The sequence below is a fragment of the Lepisma saccharinum genome, chromosome 17, assembly GCF_977018435.1.
Source record: "Lepisma saccharinum chromosome 17, izLepSacc3.1, whole genome shotgun sequence".
Classification (NCBI taxonomy): Eukaryota; Metazoa; Arthropoda; class Insecta; order Zygentoma; family Lepismatidae; genus Lepisma; species Lepisma saccharinum.
Window position 1 is genome coordinate 18,014,144 of NC_139245.1, and position 24,357 is coordinate 18,038,500.

At 39.8% G+C, this 24,357-nt stretch overlaps 1 protein-coding gene across 1 annotated transcript in view; it reads left to right on the forward strand.

Moving 5' to 3' along the window:
- Window positions 1–24,357, forward strand: part of LOC146001557 (uncharacterized) — a 497,775-nt gene that overhangs the window by 169,228 nt on the left and 304,190 nt on the right. The window contains exon 3 of the mRNA XM_083139030.1: window positions 4,247–4,293. The gene's annotated coding sequence lies outside the window, so the exon portion shown is untranslated. The remainder of the gene's footprint in view (window positions 1–4,246; window positions 4,294–24,357) is intronic.

Here is a 24,357-nt window from a genome sequence, read left to right on the forward strand (position 1 = left end):
AGCGTGGATGCTGAGAGTAGGATGGTCTTTATTGCGAAAGGAATTCAGGACTCATCTTAAGAGGGAAATGATGCTAGACTTCTCAAGATCAGGAAATCAAAAGAAACGCTTCTTTGTACACCGAGGTTCCAGTGGCGTATGATCTGGACTAGCTCACTATGACACCTGGTCCTAGGCTATGGAGGAAGGGAGAAGACTAGACTCATTCTTGACGTATTTAAGGAAGTCACGTTGCCATCCCAAGGGTAGTCAGGTTTCAAACTTAGGCCTATAGCTATAAGAACTCAGGTTTCCAACTCCTAAGAATCAGGTTGCCAACTCCTAAGCATTCAGGTTTCCAACTTCAGAATCACCATTATGTTCTTATTGAAATCAGGTTTATTCACAATTTGTAATCGATTTTTCCTCAGTATTTTACTTTCCGCCATTTAAATTTATTGTTCTTTTTGTTATTTAGTGTCGCTCTCCTGCCACTTTTGGCTAATCGCGAAGATGAATGAGTGATGATATAATGAAATTGACGGAGGGACGCTCACAAAGAACGCCAATGCTGGGATTCGAAACCGGGACCCCTGAAGTCGTAGCGCGCGATGTTAACCGCTCCGTAATGGAGGTCTGCAAGTGTTACTCGAATTCACAAGATTTTCATTTGTACCGTTGTTAGTTTAGCGTCGCTTTTCTGCCATTTGACTAATCGTGACGATGAGGATGAGTGATGATTGAACTCACAAAAACATCCAGGGTGAATTCGAATCCGGAAACGAAATCGAAACTCGACCTCTTAATGCCACCGAGCGGCTTCGATGAGTAAAGTAACAGATTTATTTATTTTACTTGCATTTTCTGCCATTTTGGCTCATCGCGAATATAAAGATGAGTGATGATAAGATGAAATGCATGAAGAGACACTCACAAACATATACGGACGACACAAGACGAGTCCCATGGAAGATTATATAGTGGCTGAGTCCAGACACAAGAGCCCTGGTTCGTCTGCTAAATGCAGTTCAGAGTGTACTATGCATAAGACCAGGGTTCGAAACTGGACTAGGATTTTAGCATGGAATGTTAATTAGACATTATCCATTGTCTAGAGCTATGAACTATACTTATTCTAACAGACACCGAACCAGGAGAGGAAAAACCGCATATACAATATACCAGAAGAGCGTGGGTGAGCTTACATAGGCATAGGACAATCTGGAAGCCCTCCGGAGAAGAGGACAGACAGACACAAGCAGCACACACGCAAAGGTGAAATGAAAAGATCTACCGGGTGTCCGAGAAGTGTTTGTATGAAAACAAAAATTAACTGTATCCGCTATATGCAACATAGACATGAAAAAATAGTACCAAAATGTTCGGAAACTATTCAAGTTTTTTTGTTTCAGATTTCTGTACCGTTGCAGTAGTGTAGCAGTGCCAGTGTCCAGCAAACCGGAAATGTACACAAATCAGAAAAAGGCTGAGTGTGTCCTGTGGTTTCACGAGAGCAGGTCACAAAAAACAGTGCAGAGACAGTTTCAAACATCGTGCGTATCTGGAGTAAAGAGCCCCCTCATGAGGTGAGGAAGTCGACCATGGGCAACCCGAAGGTGGACGTTTGGTGCGCGCTGCTGCACGACAGAATAATCGAACCATTCTTTTTCTGTGAGGACACCGTAACATCTGGAGTGTATCTCGACATGTTGCAATTGTTTGCTGTTCCTCAATTGCTAGAATACCACCCAGATGTTGTCTTTCAACAAGACGGTGCACCGCCACATTGGAGTTTGGGAGGTTCGTTCCTACCTTGAACAGACATTTCTTGGAAAATGGATTGGTCGAGATGGACCGACGGCGTGGCCTGAACGATCTCCAGACATAACCCCTTTAGATTTTTTCTATGGAGTTATGTGAAAGACAATGTCTACAGAACTCCTGCATCCGATCTTGCAACTCTGCAACAACGGATAACCCAAGTCATCACATCAATCCCTCCTTTGATGTTGGCTAATGCATGGGGAAAAGTTGAATTTCGACTAGATGTACTCCGTGCTACCAAGGGTGATCACGTGGAGATTTATTGATTTCTTTCCTATTGCCAATAAAACTTGAATAGTTTCCGAACATTTTGGTACCATTTATTCATGTCTATGTTGCATATAGCGGATACAGTTAATTTTTGTTTTCATACAAAGACTTCTCGGACACCCGGTAGAACAGCCGAACTTGTATCCAACGTATCAATAGAACAGCATAACAGTGCTACACAAGGAACCACATTTGAAACTGGGAAAAATAAAAGAAGCATCATTCATAGCTCTCTGTCATCGCAGTGTAGAATTGTGAGTAGTTTGTTAGCGCAACGGGTTTGTAGTAAAATCACAGGTCTGTCATACGAGGTTCGATCCGGTACTATTGTTCGCAGCCGAGATTGTGCTGTCGATAGAAATGGCAGGGTTCTTAAAGGTCCAGGACATTTAAATGAATTCAATTCCGGTCCAGGAGTGAAAATCAGCAAGCGTAGACTGTAAAGAACCTTTTTATCTGTAAATTATTTCAATTTGGTCCAGGAACCTTTTCCTGGATGAATTTAGATACGCTCCAGGGATCTTTTTTTTAGATCAATTTTAATACGGTCCAGGAACCTTTTTTTCAATGAAACAACACGGAACTTGGACCGAATTTAAATTGTGCGAGGATAAAGGTTCCGGTCCTGTTTTGGAACCCAACAGAACCCATTGGAATTTTATTGGTTCGTGGACTTTTAACAACCCTGAGAAAAATGGCTCTCAAAGTCAGGCGCCAGTAGCAAAGGCGACCAGTTATAGTATCGGAGAGCGAGGGCGGTAGATGAGACTGGTCAAAAGGCTAGATAACAAAATTCAACTCCTCTTTAGATCACCAAGATCATTATTTCCAACCTGATCTGTTTTCCTTGTAGACCCTCCAGATTACCAAGCTTGTGTCAAAATCTCGATATGGACGACCTGTCCCGACTTCCAAAACCGTTCCACCAGAAAAAGGGGGAAAAAATAGGTTGACATTCAAGACCAGATCTCCCTTACACAAACACCTTCACCCGCTTCGACAAGAGAACCTCACGAAGTTTCCCGACCTAATGAACCGCGCCGGCGAAACTACAAAGGGCAGGGGAGGAGAACGACAACGAAACACCTGTCTCTCGGCCGTGGCTCGCTGGAGAACCTCCCTCCTCATTCCAGCGGCTGGAACATGGAAGCGGATAATGACGACATCAATATCTATCCGTCAATGTCCGCGGGTTTGTGACGTGGAACCCGTCTGTCATTCAGCGTCTTGGCTTACGTGAATAGACTACGAGGTCGCGACGTGATGGGTGGTGCCACCGTGGTTCCCACAATGCCTTTCGATTTGGACAGGTACCCTCCGCTACCTGGTTTCTTTCCCTTGCTTGACTTGTGACCAGTGATGTGCGTCTACGCGTAAACAACGATAGTCTACATTCTACAGGTAGACTATTTTATACACGTAGATTACGTAATCTATTTAAAGAACATGACGAAAGGTGTTAACTTAGCAAAGGGCGCCGTGGAATTAAAAGAAAATTATACTGCGTATCAGTTGCTGATGTGTGAGGAGAACTTTTCATACTCTTTCTTCCAAATTCGAACAATTTCTCACCTAGAAAGAAACCTAATATAGGAAATATTCTAGTGTTTTATGGGGAAAAAACCACTCTTCCCTCACGACTGCCATCTGTTGTTGTTTTTTGCATACTATTTCTCTTCTTTCATAGTTTATGATAGAGAAGAGAAATTTTGTTGTAAATAGGATTCTTTTCATTTCGTTTGGAACCAATATAGTTGAAAATGTCAGTTTCTTTTCATGAAACCCTTGAAAATTAATTTTAATGCACTTTAGATTGTCTACGTGGTCTATGTAATCTACAACCCAATGTAATCTACGCGTATATTACGTGTAGACAACGCATGTAGACGTAAACTTATAGTTTACGGCACATCACTGCTTGTGACGCACTCTGTGTGGAAACCTTTCGGTTTCGCAAAGAAACAGCTTCCCAACCGATATAGTCTACGCAGCAGGAAAAAGCACTAACAACCCGATTTACAAGTATTGCATTCTGACACCTACAAGTTTGATTTAATTTAGCATTTTAAATACCAGCCTTTACTGTCTGATTATTTGCTTAAGTTTGAATGTTGATGATTTTGCTTTGAGAAACATATTTAAAAATTCATATCACGCATTTATTTCTTTTCAGGATTGTCAAGATCAAAGTTTTGAATAACTGGGATAAACTTCATATAGGTAAGTAAACATGTTTTATTTGGATTGATTACGTACAGTGGAATCCATGAGTATCACCGTGCAAATTGTCCATCACCATGTTCGTGCACTTTATTTGACCCAATAAGAGCTTCAAGAATTAAAAGAAAACTCAAAACAAGCTGTTGACAACTTCTGCACCAGCATACATAAAAATCCATCGCTTAAAACGCTAGGATGTAAGAAAAAAATTAGTGAAAATAGTCATGGACAATTTGCACGATAATACTCATGGATCCCACTGTACAAAGGAGCGTTAGAGGTGCGGTAGGACTGTGTTGAGAAACAGAAAGTCTGGAAATTCTTCCACGTTTTAATTACACGTATTAATTTACAGGAAACACGTTTGAAATTGAAATAATTACAGGTGAACAAAGTTCTATCGAGCATCACTGCAGGTAGGAATGCCATCTGTGATATTTTCCGTTTGTTATATTTTCTATATTGCCATTAAATGTTTGTTACACCTAGTGACCGCAAGGATGCGCTGGCATCGTACAGCGAAGTTCGATTCGTCTCGTACTTGATTAAGCTTCCAAATTTCGTTTTAATGTTTTTCAGTACATTCCTTTCCTCCCATTATTATGCAGATAGCTTCGGTGCTGGCGCACCTACAATACCTTACATAGTCAAATCAAATCACACTTACGAAATACACAAATCCGTGGAGATGAACTTATCTATAAAACTGTAATCTAGAAATAAAAATTACTCTATCTTAGATGAAAGCTGATGCAGTATAGTTACCCAGCATGATCAAGGTGTAGAAGAATGCATGCCCAACCCAGGATTATTCTGGCTGTGGATTCAGGCGCCAGACCCTCGTTATCTTGCAAGGATGAAGCTTCCAGGCTGCGCTGCGTGAGGGGGTGATTTCAGAGGACCCTATACTACGAGGCCGTGCGGTCTAAGGCGCTGTGCTTTGGACTCCGACTGCGGGACGGCATGGGTTTGAGTCCGCCTGGGTTCTCGGTCTGTGTATAGGATCGGTGGCAATCCACCATTGTGAGGAAATTGGGGAGCTACGAGTGGGTAGCGTAACCTGGTCTCGGAACTCTCCTATAACGGCTGAGGGTTCGACGTGCTGACCCCACGTCACCCCATTACCGGTTGAAGATTACATCTCTAGGATTCTGGGAGGGAGACTGGCAGCCTGGAGATAGGCCAAGGAGCTTCCAGAGCTGTCGGGCCATGGATTATACTCGTCAGTTGATGTATTTTTTCTAAATGTTGCCAACTAACTACGTATAATGTGCTCTCTTGCGCTAACCAACTTTATCCATAACTAGCTGATTTCCCGGCGTTGTCCGGGTATTTATTTATCCCAATCTTCTATTAGACAGGAAAATAATGAATTCTAACTATAGTGTAAAATGTAACTAATTTTATTTACAGGTATTTAAAAGTATAAGTACGGTATACAAATTATAAAGTAAAATATTTTACAAATTCACTATAATATTAATTTAACTCAAAACGTGATTATAAACATCTTTAGTTTCACCTCCAGGAGCAAGAATAAATACATTGAACGACATTGGGAGTGTCACTACTCATCTTAGCGACCACGAAAGCTATGGATTCCACACTAATATCTGTCGTTTTCGATTATTTTTACATATCACCCCTTCCCACCCTCACCCCTAGGGGTGCCAGAGGTGTCTTACCCCCACAGTATTTCTTTCCAGATTGTAAGTCATATGTGTACCAAGATTGGTTGATATTGCTCCAGGCGTTCGAGAGTTATGCCGGAACAAACATACATACTTATGCGTATATACACACATACATCCATTTTTATATATATAAATATATATATATTAAAGAGAAGAGATTAAGAAACCACATATCGGTTACACTACTTAGATTTTGATGGAGTCAACGTTCCAAGAGATAATTACTACTTAAGCCCTAGGGCAAATATGTTGTTGACAAAACAATATGAGGACTTCCCAAGTCATAATACAAAACAGAAGGCAGTATGGTGTTTGCTGTTTGCTTTCCGACGATTCGCCAGAAGCAATCACAAGCTTCTCAAACATTACAGAGCTCGAGCAAGACATCGCCAAAAGGAAGATATGTTTGTCTGAAGGCTAAGCCAAACTTCATTTCAAGATTGCCGAAATCTCTCTGTCCCTTTTGTCGATCTTTGGAGGCAAAATCTCGAGAGAGTCCAAGATTTTATTTTGAACTCAAAACTCATCCTTCGGCGGCATCTGTTTCAGTTCGAGGGTTATTTACCTACTTGGGAGTTTCGATTAGTGATTACCTTTTCCATTTCTTCGTTCCGGCTGGAATTGATCTGCCGTTCCTGTGGGACTCTGGGTTCAGTCAGGCGTCCATTTCAATCTCTGTTTTGCTCTGAGGAAGATTGTTTGTCGTGTCTGCGTCCCCTTGTTGTTGTTCAAGTAGGAAAAGCAACAGGGTTATGTACGAGCACATGGTTTTCATCATCGATATGATACACATCGTAAAAGCTACATAGGTTATACAATGAATGCACTGTAACTTCTACAGGGAGGTTATTTCAGTAGTTTACCGCGAGAGCGTCGGCCGCTCGGCGGCCCCTTCATGCAACAGGTCCCGGTAAACGACTGAAATAACCTCCCTGTATAACAGTTTCGTTGTTACTACATAAACTTAGGTCAAATTACAAATTCGAGAGTAGTAATTAAATCTTGAGAGAACAGTTTATTAACTTTGTCCATTTAATTTATAGTCGTTGGGTAATGTAACTTTAAATTCACTAACATCTGAGTTGTATATTTTTCCCTTGTACAAAGCAAATAGGTAACATGAAATCACATGTTATTGCAATAACTTACTGTGCAAGGGTATGAATTGTTGCTCATTAATAGTGACTTTCATTCTAGGCCTTGTCAACAGATTTTCCTTGAACATTTCCAGATACATCTTAGTTGCCTGTAACCAGAAAATAAACTACCTTATGCACATCTTTATTACCCAAACGGCAGTATATTAAAGATCTATCTATTTCTGACAGAAATGTTCTACAATGGGAGACTGCAATATCAATCGTTTACATTGACAAGAGGTATAAAATTATGCACAATATATCTGAAATGTTACGTGTCCATGGAGAGATAAAAGAAAAATGTTTGACTTAGACAATAACAGATGGCAACAGCACTGACAAAGGACAAAACTAATTTTAACAAAGTAGAAAGATGTAAAGGATGATTAAAACGAAGATGGAATCTTAGATAATTACAATGAGTGATTCAATCAAGTCGAATGTGCAACATTGAATTATAAGAAAAGAGAAAAATGTGAAAGATAGTTGACAAGTACACTTACGATATATATAAAAAATCAAAGAAGGTTAACCGATTTCGATCTTCGTACATCTTAACGTCGTAATTGGGCTGTCTAATATGTTTGTGTTTGTCTTGTGTAGTAGTTCCTCCATTCATATTGGGGGTTAGGCGTAGAGCTGACAACTCTGCACTGTAAAAAAAAAAATGTCAAGAAACAGCAATACAAGGCCATGGATGTTCCGAAGGTAAAATAGTCCCCCGTTCGGATCTCCGGGTGGGGACTACTTTGGGAGGTCCCTGGACTAAGGATAAAATCTACATTAGGAATAAGGATATTAAATTAGGCACCTGGAATGTTCTGAGCCTTTACCGGCCTGGGGCATTTCAGTGTACAGTTAATGAGATAGTTAAGTATAAATTAGATGTAGTAGCTGTCCAGGAAGTTAGGTGGCCAGGAGAAGGGAATTGTAAAACTAAAAATTATACTTTTTTCTATGGTGGTACTGAAAATCATAATTTTGGAACAGGCTTTTTCATAAATAATAGAATTATCTCTGCTCTTAAAACAGTAGAATTTATTAATGATAGGATATCATATGCAGTTTTACAGGGTAGGTGGTGTAAAATTATTTTAATAAACATACATGCACCAACGGAAGATAAAGATGATAATACTAAAGATGATTTTTATGCAGAGTTAGAACAGGTCTTTGATAAATTTTCTCAGTATGATATGAAAATTCTGTTAGGTGACTGTAATGCACAGATTGGCAAAGAAGAGACATTTAAACCCACGATTGGAAAAGAAAGTCTTCATGAATTAAGTAATGATAATGGTATAAGATTGATTACTTTTGCAACCTCAAAGAATTTAATTGTGAAAAGTACCACTTTTAAACATAAAGATATCCATAAATATACCTGGTCTTCTCCAGATGGTAAAACTCATAATCAGATAGATCATATTCTCATTGATAAGAGAAGGCATACTAGTATAATTGACGTTCGTACACATAGAGGTGCTGACTGTGCCAGTGACCATTATTTAGTAATTGCTAAATTAAGAGAAAGACTCTCGGTGATAAATCATAAGCAACAAAATCTAAAAGTTCTAAAATTTGATACAGGAAAGTTTACTGATGAAAGAATTAAGAAAGATTACCAAATTAAACTGTCAAATAGATTTGATGTTTTGCAGGATTTAAATGATGATGAAAATATAAATGAAACAGATGTAAATAAGAATTGGGAGCACATACGTAATGCAACAGAATCAGCAGCTCAAGAAAGTATAGGATACCATAAACCGAGAAAAAGTAAGCCATGGTTTGATAATGAATGTCATAATCTCATAGAAATAAGAAATCAGGCTAGACTTAGGTGGTTAAATAACTCTGATGATACAAATCTAAACAATTATAATAGAATAAAGCGAGAAGTTAACCGCACGTTTAGAAGTAAAAAAAGAGATTACTTGAAAAGCAAAATTAACGAAATTGAAAGAAACAGCAAAAATAAAAATATCAGAGATTTATATAAAGGTGTAAATGAGTTTAGAAAGGGGTGGCAACCTAAAGTAAACTTGATAAAAGATAAAGATGGTGATTTTCTAGCTGACCCAAGCGATATTCTAAATAGATGGAAGAACTACTTTAATGACCTTTTAAATGTCCATGTAGGAGATAAATCAGAAGTAAATGAAGTACACACAGCAGAACCTTTAGTTCCAGAACCTAACTTGACTGAAGTTAAAGATGCTATTAAAAGGCTAAAGAATAACAAAGCACCTGGCATTGATTTAATACCAGCTGAGTTAATTAAATATGGTGGAAATTCATTAATATGTCAAATTCATAAATTAATTTGTTTAATATGGAATAAAGAAGAAATCCCTCAACAGTGGAAAGAATCCATAATTGTTCCTGTGTTTAAAAAAGGTGATAAAATGAACTGCAATAATTACCGTGGAATTTCTCTACTCTCAACAACATATAAAATATTATCTAACATTCTTTCAACAAGACTAACCCCATATGCTAATGAAATTATAGGTGATTATCAATGTGGATTTAAACGTAACAGATCAACTACAGATCAAATTTTTCACATCAGACAGACACTTGAAAAAAAGTTGGAATATAATCAAAATGTCCATCAGCTATTCGTTGATTTAAAAAAAGCATATGATTCGGTCAAAAGAGATAAATTATATAATATATTAGTAGAGTTTGGAATACCTACGAAGCTTGTTAGTATGATAAAAATATGCACCAGTGAAACAGAAAGTAAAATTCGTGTGGGTATTAATATGTCTGACAAATTTACAATTCATGATGGGTTAAAACAAGAAGATGCATTATCTCCATTGCTCTTTAATTTTGCCTTAGAATATGCTGTTAGGAAGGTAAAAGAAACTAAAGAAGGACTAAAATTAAATGGTATGACTCAGTTGTTAGCATATGCAGATGATGTAGACTTACTGGCGGATGATGTGAATACAATTAAGAATAATGCTAAAATATTTTTCAAAACTGCTAAAGAGATAGGTTTAGAAGTTAACAAAGAGAAAACTAAATATATGCTTACAGGCCGAAACCAAGTGTTAGGTACTAATCAAAATCTAATTATTGATAACAACTCGTTTGAACCAGTTTCCAAATTCAAATACTTAGGAGTAATATTAACAAATGAAAATTATATTAAAGAGGAAATAAAAAGTAGGCTTAATTCAGGATATGCATGTTACTTCTCTCTTCATAAACTTTTGTCTTCTCGTTTAATATCTAAGAAACTAAAAGTTAAAATATACAAAACAGTAATTTTGCCTGTAGTATAATATGGATGTGAAACTTGGTCCCTTACATTGAAAGAGGAACATAAATTGAGAGTATTTGAAAATAAGATCCTTAGGAAAATATTTGGACCTAAAAGGGATGAGGAGACAGGTGAGTGGAGAAGGTTATATAATTTAGAACTACATAATTTGTATTCATGTCCAGATATTACTAGAATAATTAAATCAAGAAGACTTAGGTGGGCAGGCCAGGTGGCACGAATGGGAGAGGAAAGAATAGTTTACTGGATTCTTGTTGGGAAACTGATGGTAAGAGACCTGTAGGAAGGCCAAGACGAAGATGGAGGGACAACGTTGAGATGGACCTAAGGGAAATCGGTAGGGATGGAAAAGAGTATATAGAACTTGCTCTAGATAGGGAAAGATGGAAGGCCTGTGTTGCTGCAGCCATGAACCTTCGGGTTTAAGAAGGCTAGGGAGCTAGTTAGTTAGTTAGTACATCTTAACGAGAAAGGTCTTGTGTTTGGGTGCTACCCAAAAAAATCGAAATCGGTTCTTAACTTTCTTTGATTTTTTATATATATCGTAAGTGTACTTGTTAACTATCTTTCACATTTTCCTCTTTTCTTATAATTCAATGTTGCACATTCGACTTGATTGAATCACTCATTGTAATTATCTAACGTTCCATCTTCGTTTTAATCATCCTTTACACCTTTCTACTTTGTTAAAAATAGTTTTATCCTTTGTTACTGCTGCTACCATCTGTATTGTCTAAGTCAAACATTTATCGCTCCTTTGGACACGTAACAGAAGTAAGAATTGGAAGTGAACAATTTCCGACAACGTATGCAGAATCAAACGCACATACAAATCCCAGTCAACATATATTGGTGTTAAACGAAGAAATATTAGTAGTTATAGGTTCACATTCATGTAGTAAACATTATAATAGTTAACAAATTATTGAATGTAGAGCTTCGAGCTGGTTGAACACGAACATTTTTTTGCTCTAACATGCAGCTAATTGAGTTTCGTATCACGTACAAAAGCATAAATTTGCGTGTAATAGGTCAGGCTATAATTTGCGATTATTCTTGCTCTGAAATAAATACATTTACAGGAACTGGTTTTATCATAGCGTATAAGAGCTTTTGCAGCAGAGATCCCGTCATCTTGGTTGGGACTCACTTCATGACGTCAGCTTCGATGAATGACGTAGCCTTCGGGGCCGGTCTTTTTCGTTGGCTACAACAACGGTGTTCAGTACGGTATCTGATGAGAAACCACAAACATATACTCGGTTGAACAGCACGTGTGTATTGTGTGTGTTCGTGAATACCGGAGAACAGAGGGTTTAGAATCGTTGTTTGAAGCTAATATGTAATCGGTGCATAATTGAGCTTCATAGTTAGATTATCCAACAAAAAGTAATGAAAAACAGTTAAGCGCTCCCCTGTGCTTTGCACCAAGCCACGAAGGCGTACAGGGGGTGTGGGGTTAGGGTCCCACACTTTCTTGATCACGGCCGACGTTGAAGGTGATGTAATCAGCACCACGACCCTGGCCGCCTTCACACTCCCGAGGTACCCACTTCACACGATGCTGGGTGGGCGCCGGAGCCGGTTAAACAGGTGGAAAAAATCCCAGTTCTGCCACGCCGGGATCGAACCCGGGTTTCTCGCATGTTGGCAATGCAAAACTAACTGAAATACACCTTACTTTTTCTTGGATTCGGGCTCAAAGCCTGGCTTCAGATGTAATGTTAACCACAATTTTTTCATGATTCTTTTCAAATTGTCATGCACGCTGTGCATTTGTACAATCGAGAGAAAAATTTGCAGTTGTAAAATCATTAAACTACATCCTAAAATTTCTACAATATAGCTACATTCCTCTTTGGCAAACAAGCCAGGCAATGGTAGAGTGTAAGTTGTTGGAAAGTGGTGGGAGACACTGTCTGCTTTGCTATGTGTCTTCGAATTTTACTCAGCCTGTCCGTGTGAACTTCCAACATGCTCCAATAGCACCACTAAACGCACTGCCATGAAAATAGGCGGCTGGGCTGAATTCCGCTGCTGCCACAAATAGGAAAAGCAAACCGAGAGCGGGACAAAAGTCGCTGGTTCCCGCGCACTGTGCGCATGGTCGTATTTAGAGGGGGTGTCTTTAGGGTTCAACCCCCCCACGAAACGTCAGGCATGTTGGATTAATGGAAGTTGAGAAACCAAAATTTGTAACACAAAAATTTATTCGCAGTTTCACAAAAATACAACAGGGAGACAATCCTGGAATAATCGAGCTAGAGTTTTCAAACACTTTCAATTCTGAATCGCAACCCACCTGCGACCCCTTCATTTTCACTTCTGCTGTCCTCTTTACAGTGCTGTTCCCGTCCCAACTTTTAACCTTTTGGCGCCCAAGGCCATTTTCACATGTAAGCCTCTCGGTACCGAGCCGATTTTGAGCAAAATGCAGAGTTTCAATTAAATGAGTGTAGATCGGAGACTAATTGCCCTAGAGAGATGAGTGATATACCGTTGTACGCGGAATGAACCAGAGATTCAGACTATATGAAATGTATGCAAATTCGGCGTATATGTGGCGGGGGGAGGGGGCTAACTTTCAAAATTCCAAAATTTCGGAAAAAATTTGGTTCCCCCACCCTCCCCCCAAGATAAAAGTACATGACAGTGTCGACATGCACATGGAAATGATCGCTGACATGTAAGGAACATAAAAATATTTGCATTATTATCATATGACCAATGTAACTTGAGTTGTACCCCCAAAAGGAATGGTCGGCACGCCACTGATTCAAGCTTCAAAATGCAGCGTTACCTTGAAATGACTATAGCTCAGAAACTAAATGCCCTAGATATATGAAAGATATACCGTTGTACGCAGAATGAATCACAGATTAAGACGATATATAATTTATGCACATTCGGCGTACATATGGAGGGGGAAATGGGGGAAATCCCCTCAAAAATACTTTTTTTTAAAAAAAAAAATTGTTTCGCCCCGCCCCCCGAAAAAAATGTCAAGATGCACAAAATGCAAAATTTATGCAAATTTGGCGTATATATGGAGGGGGAAGGGAGAAAACCCCCAAAAATTATTTTAAAAAATTGTCACTTCACCCAAAAAATATCCTCGCACTTGGGCACAAAACGACACCTACGCACAACATTCACGGACGAAAAGCTAGAACGCAGTGAAAAATGAGCGGCGATTCTTGCAGCTGCTTGAAATTCTATTTTTAGACAATGCAGGGTAACCCCTGTCGCAACTTGTGGACACTTGTGCTAAAAAAAAAGGTTTCCTTCAGCGTGCTTCGAAATTCCATTCTCACAACGCTGATTCAACAACCAGTCTTCCCCCTCCCCCACCCCGCACCCCCTGCATGCACCCTCACGGACAACTTTCATTTTGACATCGGATAGTGATAAACAAGTTTCCTTTGAATGCAGTTAACAGACGGGAGTGAAAAGCATTGCTTTAGAACAACAAAGCCCGCCTTCCTTTATCGGCAAAAATTTGACGTTGAAAAGAGCCGCAAAAGAGAAGTACCTTTTCCCACCTTTTCCCCTCCATTTTCATGAAGACAAAAAAAAAACGAAAAAAAAACCCAAACATTTCTGTTGTGTTAGGAACAATATAAAAAAATAAAATCGAAATTCTAGCCAAAAATAGAAAAGTTATAACGTAAAAACTACGACCTTGACACAGCGTCTCGATCGAGACGTTTGGGACAGTGAGGGTTACATTTGGGTATCTCGTTCGAGACGTTTGGGCGGCAAAAGGTTAAATTCCCCCTTATAAGAGTTCAAACCTATGATATCCAGCTTCGTAGCGCGTTACATTCACTATCCTTCACCCAGCGGTTCGATATACAGGTAGTACATACATTTAACCTATATGAGGTCCTATAAAACACATACTTGTATAGTGCATAGTGGTTGCATGTAATGCTGTTTGGTAAGTATATGAACAATATGAGCGTCGTAAAGTGAGATCGAACTGGTCTATAGAAACCTCCCCCTCCTCCCCCCGAATTGACATCGTTTATTGAAAGTTACAAATGAGTTTTATTGTTAATAACGGATGTAAAGTCCAGTTAGTTAGTATTCCAACAGAATAACAAAAGAAAAACGGCGTTAGATCGAAGAATTGAGGTTACGATACAGGCACCAGATTATGTTTTACCATTTAATCCAAATAATAACACTTCTGATGGATACCTAGAGTAGAAAAGTCTCCTCAAGGATATAGGGACAGCAATAATAATAATAATAATAATAGTTTATTTTAAGTGTTGAGCACAGTATGAAACCTAATACAGCACTAAGTCAAATACAAAAGTACCAAGTTACACGATTAAAATACGTAAGCTGTAGAATAACATAACATAACAAGTTAACATATTTACACTTCAAGTTACAGTTTTCAACGAGATCTATTATATCTCTGATACTAATAATTGTTTATTGTTATATAATATTGTGCAATTAAGTGTGTATTGTTCTAATAATAATAATAATCATATTTATTGAAGTGATGATAACGATTAAACAACCACTATGTTATACAAAATTAAAAAATTGAATACATAATTATAAAATAAAACAGTGGATCCTACAATCTTATACATCAACATAAATTCAAATTGTAGGTTTCAACAAGATCAGCTACTAAACCTCTGGCCTTGTTTAGGCATGTGAGAATTGAGATATACCTATGGGAATATCTGGGAATTTTATAAGCTATATTATTCAAAAAGTATTCACTGTCAACTTGGAAATTTAATATCTTCTCTACAAAATTTATCCTTTTCATTTATCCTTCTTTCTTCTAAGGAAAACATACTCAACTGTGATAACCATTCAGAGTAATGTTGGTCATAGTAATTTTTTTAAACTTTGTGCATAATAACCTGATAAAAAGTTTTTGAACTGATTCAACTTTTTGAAGGTGACTGGTTGCAGTCAGAAACCATAATTCATTTGCATATTCAAGAATAGGACGAACTATCGTTTTATGTATAATATATAATAATAATAATAAAACATGAAAATTAACAATTATTATTGTTATTATTTTTATTATCCAAAATTCTTGCGACGTCTATGGGGACAATTATGAGTAAACACCCCGCCCCCCCGAAATTATTTCCTGCCTACTGCCATGACTGTGTGGCAACGTCAATCGGGCTGCGTTGCCTAGTTCGAGCGTCAGAACTAAAGTCCGTACCAGCTAACTGTAGAGTGAGACAATTGTGAAATGGGCGACGGGAGTTACCCGATTTCATCGAGGAAATCTATAAGCGTTGCAAACTTTTGAAAAGGATAATCCCGAACGGATATGTCTCCAGGTCTGTACGATTGGTTTAAGAATTTCTTAGGGAAATATTAGGGATAAAACTGCAAGAGCAAATTTTGACAAGCCGTGCATTTAGCGTACGGACTAAGGTCTGGACCGTATTGGCAACACTGCGCTTTCACCACTCGATTTTCCTCCACCTCCTCTGGCGATATGCGCGGCTCTACTCTACAGTTAGATGGGACAGGGTATACCTCTCTTCGGGGCACTAGTGTGTTAACCCTGACCTTTCGAGCAAACACTGTCAATTTGTATCACATGGATTACAAACACCAACTCTACAAAGATTGATTGATTTAGTTTATTTTACTTCGCGTTTTGTGCCTCTTGGCTAATTTGCGAAGATGGGGATGAGTGATGAAATGATAAAATTGATGAATGGACATTCACAAACAACCAAGCCCGAGCGGGATTCTTGGCGTCGCAGCGCGATGTGCTAACCACTCGGCCACAACTCTACAACGAGATCTTCCATTCTCTTAACTCTCCGAACGCACGGGGTTGTGCTCCGACGTGGCAACAGCGCGAACTTCTGCCACCCGCCTAATTTCATGACCATGCGTTTGGATTGACTCACTACAGGGAAAACTATACTAATTTGAACTTCAGGGTTTGCTAAAGCCACGGCTCATGCAAATGAGTCCTGTGGTTTCCGATGCGGTGACCCAGTGACAAATATATTGCGAGACAAGCATAAACTTGTAATCTAGAAGTTTGTAGAGGACAGGAAGACCCTTCAGCTGTACATTCGTGCGGTAGCTGTACTGGCCCGACTCAAAACAGCCGCACCGCTGTCAAAACAACCGCGTAGTTTCCCCTCTGTAACAAGAGGACCGAAGTACAGAAACGTGCGCAAACACACATTACGCGTTCGAACGAGTAGCCGAAATCGAGCAAAATGCAATCCTCCGGCTTAACAGCCCGTGCAGGAGAATAATTAACTTCGTTAACTTCGCGAGAGGCCTCGATTCAACAAGAATCTTCGGGAAAGGTTAATTGACTTGGCGTAACACTCAGGGAAAACTTTTCTTCCACGGTAATTTGGAAGCTTAATCAAGTACGAGGCGAATCGAACTTCGAGACGGCAGCGCATCCTTGCGGTCAATTGCTGCAACAAACATTTTTTGCCAAGGTGTCTTGTGCGAGGAAACTAACGGCTCTGGAAATGCTTTTTTTGCAAGCGTTTCTGCCTGTTTTCGTTAATGATTCTGCTAATTTGGCTCGTTAGACTTAACTAGACGATGAAGAGGTTTCTGGTTAACTCGCTGAGGAGTTTGTACTGCCTCTTGCGCAACCTGGCTGCACGGGTTGTACTTTTCACACGGAACTGTAGCACCAGAGCTGCGCGGGAGACCTAAATTATACCATACCCCGGAAGCGTATTTACAATCCCTATAGTGCTGCAGAATCAGAGGTGCATAACACTTTCTTATTGGCTGTGTGAACCGGAAGTGTTTATGTTCCGTGTCCATTGTTCCTTGTTTCTTCCTTAACAGCAAAAGTATGGAAAAATTAGACTTGTGATTATATAGTAATAAAGTTTGTAAACAGATTGTCGAAATTACGTTAAGAAATATACATTTATATAATAAAATATAATGTTTAAAATTCTATGTACGTTGGATATACATAATTTTCTCAATAGTCATTGATAGTTACAATGTTTGCACTGATGTGACTTTAAATACAAAAATCATTCACTTCAAGAAGAGTTCTGATTTCTGTCTTCTAAAACATTAATTTAAATAATTTTGCTAAAAAATAAACCTTATTGTAAATGGGTTTGTTTTCTTGTTGGGATGGACATCTGAAATCTACACTGTTAATTTCAACCCTGCCATCTAGCGTTAACTTGAAGAAACGCTGCATCAACTTCCGGAATGGCAGCCAATCAGTGCGCCAAATATCGCTGGAGGTTCTGCAGTAATATAGGGTTTGTAAATACGCACCCCGGAATCTCCGGAGCGAGGTCGCGCACAGGCCCGGAGCTAGAATTGATCTCCAGGGGGCTCAGATGTTATCAGGGGGGGGGGCTTGTAAACCAAATTCATTTTTCTAAAGTATAACAGTATTAAATGAAGGTAAAAATGCTATAGTTTTTTTTCCACATCTCTTGAAGTGTTACTTGACTGCTACTAACACCATTCCTCACTACATACTCTGCTACTTTGAATATAATATGTATATCTGCATCATCAAAACAAGAAACATGCACAGCATTCAATCATAGTGACTATAGCGTGCATTCCACCCCCGGCCAAAGCAATGAAACTCCCCTTCGTTCCCAAAACTGGGGAGCTATTTACCTTTGATGCAGATGTGGAAGGAATGTGGATGATGACGTCAAAGTCACAGATTTCTGTCTAAACGGGAGGCCGCAACCAAGGCAGCAAAGGTACAGATAAAGGAGGATCCCTATGAAAGAACTTTCGAAAGTCTAGAGAATCTTCTAAACACTTGCAGCAACTTAGACTTATGCTCATAGACAAGATGAACGAATATAATAGTTGCTGTTCATATTCTGTGAATTTATCCTTCATCAAGTTGTGAGCAAGGTAATATCTGATATCTACATAGTCATTTTTCACTGTAAACAAATTATACAAAATAGTTTTACCTAATGTCAAGGGGGCTGACGGTAGTGTCGGGGGGGCTCAGCTTCCCCTGGCCCCAACCTGGCTACGGGCCTGGCCGCGCACAAGGGCAGAAAAGGGGAGAGAGCGAATTGGCGGAGCTGAAGCAGTACATGTTGCTGGAAAGGCTGGCAACCGCTGTCGCTTTTCACCTCCACGCAATCCTATTTCCTCTCACGTATTCATTGGTGGATCCGTCTTGCGTCACGACTTGCGCAGAGACCTGTTTTCGTTCGCTTGCTCCAGGGATACCCGGGACAGAGTATAGATTCTCCGGGGTGGGTGATGTAAGGTCTGGATTCTTCCGACCTCTTCCCTGCATAAAGAGACTCTGGGGTTCACCTAGCCTCTAATAAATGGATACTTGAGAGTAAACCTGAGGGGTAGTGGAACTCATCACATCACCTACAACCGTGGTATCGACGTTGCCTTGTAATCAAGGGGTTTGATACCTTGTGGAGGCGCATAGTGGTTCGGATCCCACTTTAAACAGCAAGTCCAGTTTCGATTAGCCCACTGTGTGGATAAAATGGGTAGATAGGTAAAGTTCCCCGTGCCATGAAGGCACAATTAGGGAATGTGGGGGTAGGGCCCGACACATTCTCAATCTCGGCATAAAATGGGCTTAAACAAAAAAGAATCAAACTCAAAACTCAACTATTATCTAAAAAAAAAGTGGCCAAGAATGCGAATGTACGGAGCACATAGTATAGCAATGGCGGCCGGCGGCAACTATGATGGGTAGTGCCAACGTGATCAAGAAATCGAAAAAAAAAACCTCCGCAATGTCCCCCCTCCCGCCCCCTCCTTAAGGTTACGCCACTGGCCAAGATGTTTATCCTCGTTTGGTAACGTGAAATACAACGTGTGTTTAAGTAATAACGTACTAATCCGATTCACCTTCACTCACTAACCTATCTTTATACACTACAGGACACTTCCCTAAAAATATAACAATTACAAGAGGAAAGGAAAAACAACTCCTATCACCTTCTCCTCCCCCATGCACACGTATTCTAACTGGATGTCGAAAATATTTTTGTTATGAAAAGAAATTGTCGAAATGCCAAAGGAAACTCGCATCATCATAGGATTCTTTACTTTTATATTTTTAAAAAAGTCTGGATGGCCCTCTTGGTGCATTTATCTGTTATCAAAAATGTTCATTTAACTTTGGAAAAATACTAGGTTCGTTTCTCCAAAAGTAGGCAGAAATTACTTCCAGTCTTACAAATCAGTCGTATTTAGCGACTTTTCTCTGAAGGTGGCAACTGTGTCAACACTGCGAAAGTTCCCTCGCCGTGCCAAGCGAAGACGGGCACGGTTTCTTATGGGCTAACCCCGCTCCCTGCCACTTTGTTCTCGGCTCATGGTGGAAATGTTCCTCTCGGAGACTTCTTCAACCCTCTGCACGTGTGTCAACTTGGTTAGGTCAATGGGTTAGGCCAGCTCTTGGGCGGCACGGACTGTTGCCTCGCGAGGGTACGAACGAAACAGCTGGCGATGCAGCGAGGAGGTTGGGGCGGTCGTCACGTCAGCTTGACCGATTGCAAGATTGGAATCTCCTTGTCTGTAAACTATCAATGTATTCATTTAACAATACTTGGCGAGGTATGCGTTTCTTCTGAGGGTAGTGCCATAGCACGGCGGCTCTACCCCTTCAGCCGCCGCTGTAGTATAGTATAGTTTGTCCCAACTATCTCTGGAGCAAGGCCGCGCATAGCTGTAGAGAAGGGGAGGGGATCGAGTAGGCAATACGAAGCAGTAGACGCTGCTGCGAAAGCTGGTAACTCCAGTCGCTTTACCCGCCACAATCCCATTCCCTCTCACGTATTCATTGGTGGATCCGTCTTGCGCAGATACTTGTTTCCGTTCGCTTGTTCCAGAGATAATTGGGACAGGGTATAGGTCCCGAATAACATACACAGGAAGCACAAATATATAGAGTCACAACGCTACCATTACCGCGAAAACTGAGCTTCCAAGTGATTCATGCAACACTAGCGCCACTCCTCCCAGCCGGTGGATCAGTGAACTTCCAAGAACAATGAGATCTTATTAATAAACAAAACACACTAAATATGTACGTATGCAGTCGTCATTGCTTTGGGCGAGTTTGTTATATGTACCAATTGAAGACAGGTAAGCATTGAGCACGAGAGATCAGAGCTACAGCTCACTTCTTTCAATACGGCACGACATCACGCTATGCCAGCTGCTATCTCGTCCTATCTCCCAGAAAGTATTCAAACACATGAGAACTGTTCAACGCAGTTAAGCAGAATTTGAATTTTCTCCTGAGTGAACAGGAATGGTGGGAAATCATTGTTTTGTAAATTTCTTTTGATTCCGAGTTATTCAAATTCAATGTTTTTTTTCGTAAAGGTGTGATTAAGGCGGAATGAATTCTTTGGGACTAGAAACATTATAATTTATGAAATTGAAGACGTAAAACTGTGTTCTTTTTACATTAAAAAAAGCACGATAACAAGAGAGAAACACACGTCGTGGGCACTGGCGTACGTAGAGAGGGCTAATGAAGCTACAGCCCCCTCTGAAATTTTGAGAAAAATCAATGTTTCCAAATAAAAGCAGAGAAGAACTCGGGGAAAACCAGAGTCGTAAATGCCGCTCCCCTAGAAAGCAGCCCCCTCCTGCGTACGTCAGTGGCACTATTTATTATTCGCAAGCGAAATTAACTTAATAAGTTGTCGTTCTCACATACGTTGTGTGGCAATAATTCGTGTCTTTTCGGATAGAGGTCAATCAATCGCAATACCGTGGTTAGAATCAGATTTCTGCTAGAGGTCCGAGAAATTCGACTAGTGCGAGTTTCACTGGCATTAATCTTGGTATTCTTGTTCTCTTTTACTCTGTAATGTATCTTGTTCAGTTCAATACAGTTTCTGCATTGATTACTACATTATCTTTAATAATTATATGATTACATCAATATCCGATAGTGACTTTTGGCCCAGACTGTATTATTACATCAATATCCGATAGTGACTTTTGGCCCAGACTGTATTATTACATCAATATCCGATAGTGACTTTTGGCCCAGACTGTATTATTACATCAATATCCGATAGTGACTTTTGGCCCAGACTGTATTATTACATCAATATCCGATAGTGACTTTTGGCCCAGACTGTATTATTACATCAATATCCGATAGTGACTTTTGGCCCAGACTGTATTATTACATCAATATCCGATAGTGACTTTTGGCCCAGACTGTATTATTACATCAATATCCGATAGTGACTTTTGGCCCAGACTGTATTATTACATCAATATCCGATAGTGACTTTTGGCCCAGACTGTATTATTACATCAATATCCGATAGTGACTTTTGGCCCAGACTGTATTATTACATCAATATCCGATAGTGACTTTTGGCCCAGACTGTATTATTACATCAATATCCGATAGTGACTTTTGGCCCAGACTGTATTATTACATCAATATCCGATAGTGACTTTTGGCCCAGACTGTATTATTACATCAATATCCGATAGTGACTTTTGGCCCAGCCTGTATTATTACATCAATATCCGATAGTGACTTTTGGCCCAGCCTGTATTATTACATCAATATCCGATAGTGACTTTTGGCCCTGACTGTACAGTCTAGAGAAGGGAGTGAAGTGTACAGAAATTTCGAGTTTGAGTTGTTTTAAGTTTATTTTATGCACATATAGGCTATTGGCTAAACCTACAGTTAGGTTCTGAACCACTATTTGCTCTACCCGAAACCCCTTGATTACAAGGCGGCGTTGTTACCACTACGTCATCGGAGACACACCTAGAGGAATTTCGAAATTGTGTGTGTGTGTATATATATATATGACTAGAGGGCATGGTTTCGTCCCCTTTTTTTTAGTAGCCGAGCTCCGCGCTACAACGCCAGAGGTCCTGGGTTCGAATCCCGGACAAAGCATGAGAGTTATTTATGACTGTACCTTGATCAATTTAATTAAATCATCACTCATCCCCCGGGTTCGATACCCGGTGGATGCTCATTGTGGTTCGGATCCCACTTTGAAACTGTAGGTCCAGTCTTTAGCCTTACTGTGCATAAAACTGGACTTGAAACACCAAATCAACCAACCAATCATTACTCATCCTCAACTTCACGATTAACTAAAAGTGGCAGGAAAGCGAAGTAAAAAAAATCAATCAATCAAAAGTTTTTTCAGTAGTCAACAAGATATTCGACTTCGAAAGCTTGTCTGAAGGGAGATTGTCACCATCACTGCGCACTGAGGAAACACAACATACTTTTGATCGCATATGGGGGACAACTTTACCTGCAGCTGATTCTCCAAAACTAGTGACGTCGCAAACCTGTCCATCTTTAAATTTCCGTCTAAGCGTGAAAAAGAACGGATCGGACTTCTAATCCAAGCAGCGGAAATCGTCTCCTACGTCGTCAATACAGACAAGAGAAGCGCATCGCACGTCCACAACAAGAAAACGTGAAAGAACAGAAAGCTGAATGGAGGAGGAAACTGTAACGTCTCTGAAAAAGGCCTTTTTACCCTTCCTGAAGAGGGCAATTGTTCCATTTCACTTCTCGCTCTCTCCTTTCCGTCTCAAAGAATCGATTACGGGAATCCTCTTCTTCTTGTGTGTCCTGAAAACTTAAACTATTCCGACCTCGTCGAAATTCAGCGTATTCAGCTATTTTCCTTCTCTGATCCAGTGTGCCTTCTCCGTCCGGCGTGGACATGAAGCCTTCCGAAGGCCGTTTCTTCTGTCCATGCATAAATCATTGCGACTGTCATCATCTATCTGGAACAGACTCTTGGTGATACTCAAAAGGGCTTCTTAAACTCAGGAAGAAAGCCACGTATCAACTTGGCGCCTCATGTTACATCCATTTCTTTCTTTTCTTTTCTCGCGTCTTGGGTGCCTTTAGATAGGTTTGCATAGCTATGTGTCCGTTTTTCAATATCAGTGCGCTGTGGCGTTATTCTGCTGCAAATGGAAGATGTTACATTTAACTTAATCGTTCTTAGAGCTCCTTCCTCATTTTCATGTGACGGTTAGTTGTTAGGAATATCGTTTCCTTGGCTCCAATTTGTCGCTTTCCAGGAAGTGACGTGCTTATGACTCCACAGCTGTCGCAGGGATCCGATCGGTGATGGTGGTCCTTAGTAGAACCGACTTTTGTGGTCCCTAGAAGGACCAATTCTTCTTCGAGCAGTTGACAGTTGAATTTTCTTGAAGTTTTTCTGTAGAAGCATCGTTTCCTTGACTCCCATCTGTTTTATAGTTGTGGTAATGGCGTAGTGCGATGATTTGGTGTCTATTACCTCTGCAACTGTCGCTCGAGGGCCGTTGATGGATTTACAACTGCAGATCCTTAAGGAATTTATACAATAAGTAACATAGCCAAGAAAAGCATATGTAAGAATCGCCATGCCTCACAATCATTTCAACGGAAAACTAGCTAATTGAAAAATTATGCGAAAGTGCCTAGCAGTTATGTAGCTATTGAAACGTAGAGTGGCTACAAGTGATGAAAATATGAATGCTACAATTGTAGTGACATCCAGCGGCTTCTGATGGAACTAAGGTACAAAAGTAGCGAAGCAATATATTAGTTTGTATGTTGCTTGATGTTCTGTGTAGTCTCATATACATCCTGAACATTTAACACCAGTGAAGAACCTATTGCACCCTCATTTTGAACCCTACGCATGGTTTAGACAAATATTGTGCAAGTGTTGGAACATCCATACATTTTAAATCCAGAATAAACAACAATGCTAGAAATTCTAATTTAGGCACATGAACATTTTGCTCTACGACTATGTCAACTATTCATATACAGTAAACTCTTGAACTCTTAAAATTACCGACGTTAATCATTACAAAATTTAGATGTAATCTTATTGACATGTCTCCTGTATTTTATCCCCAGATATCTTAAACTTCTTATAGTATAAAT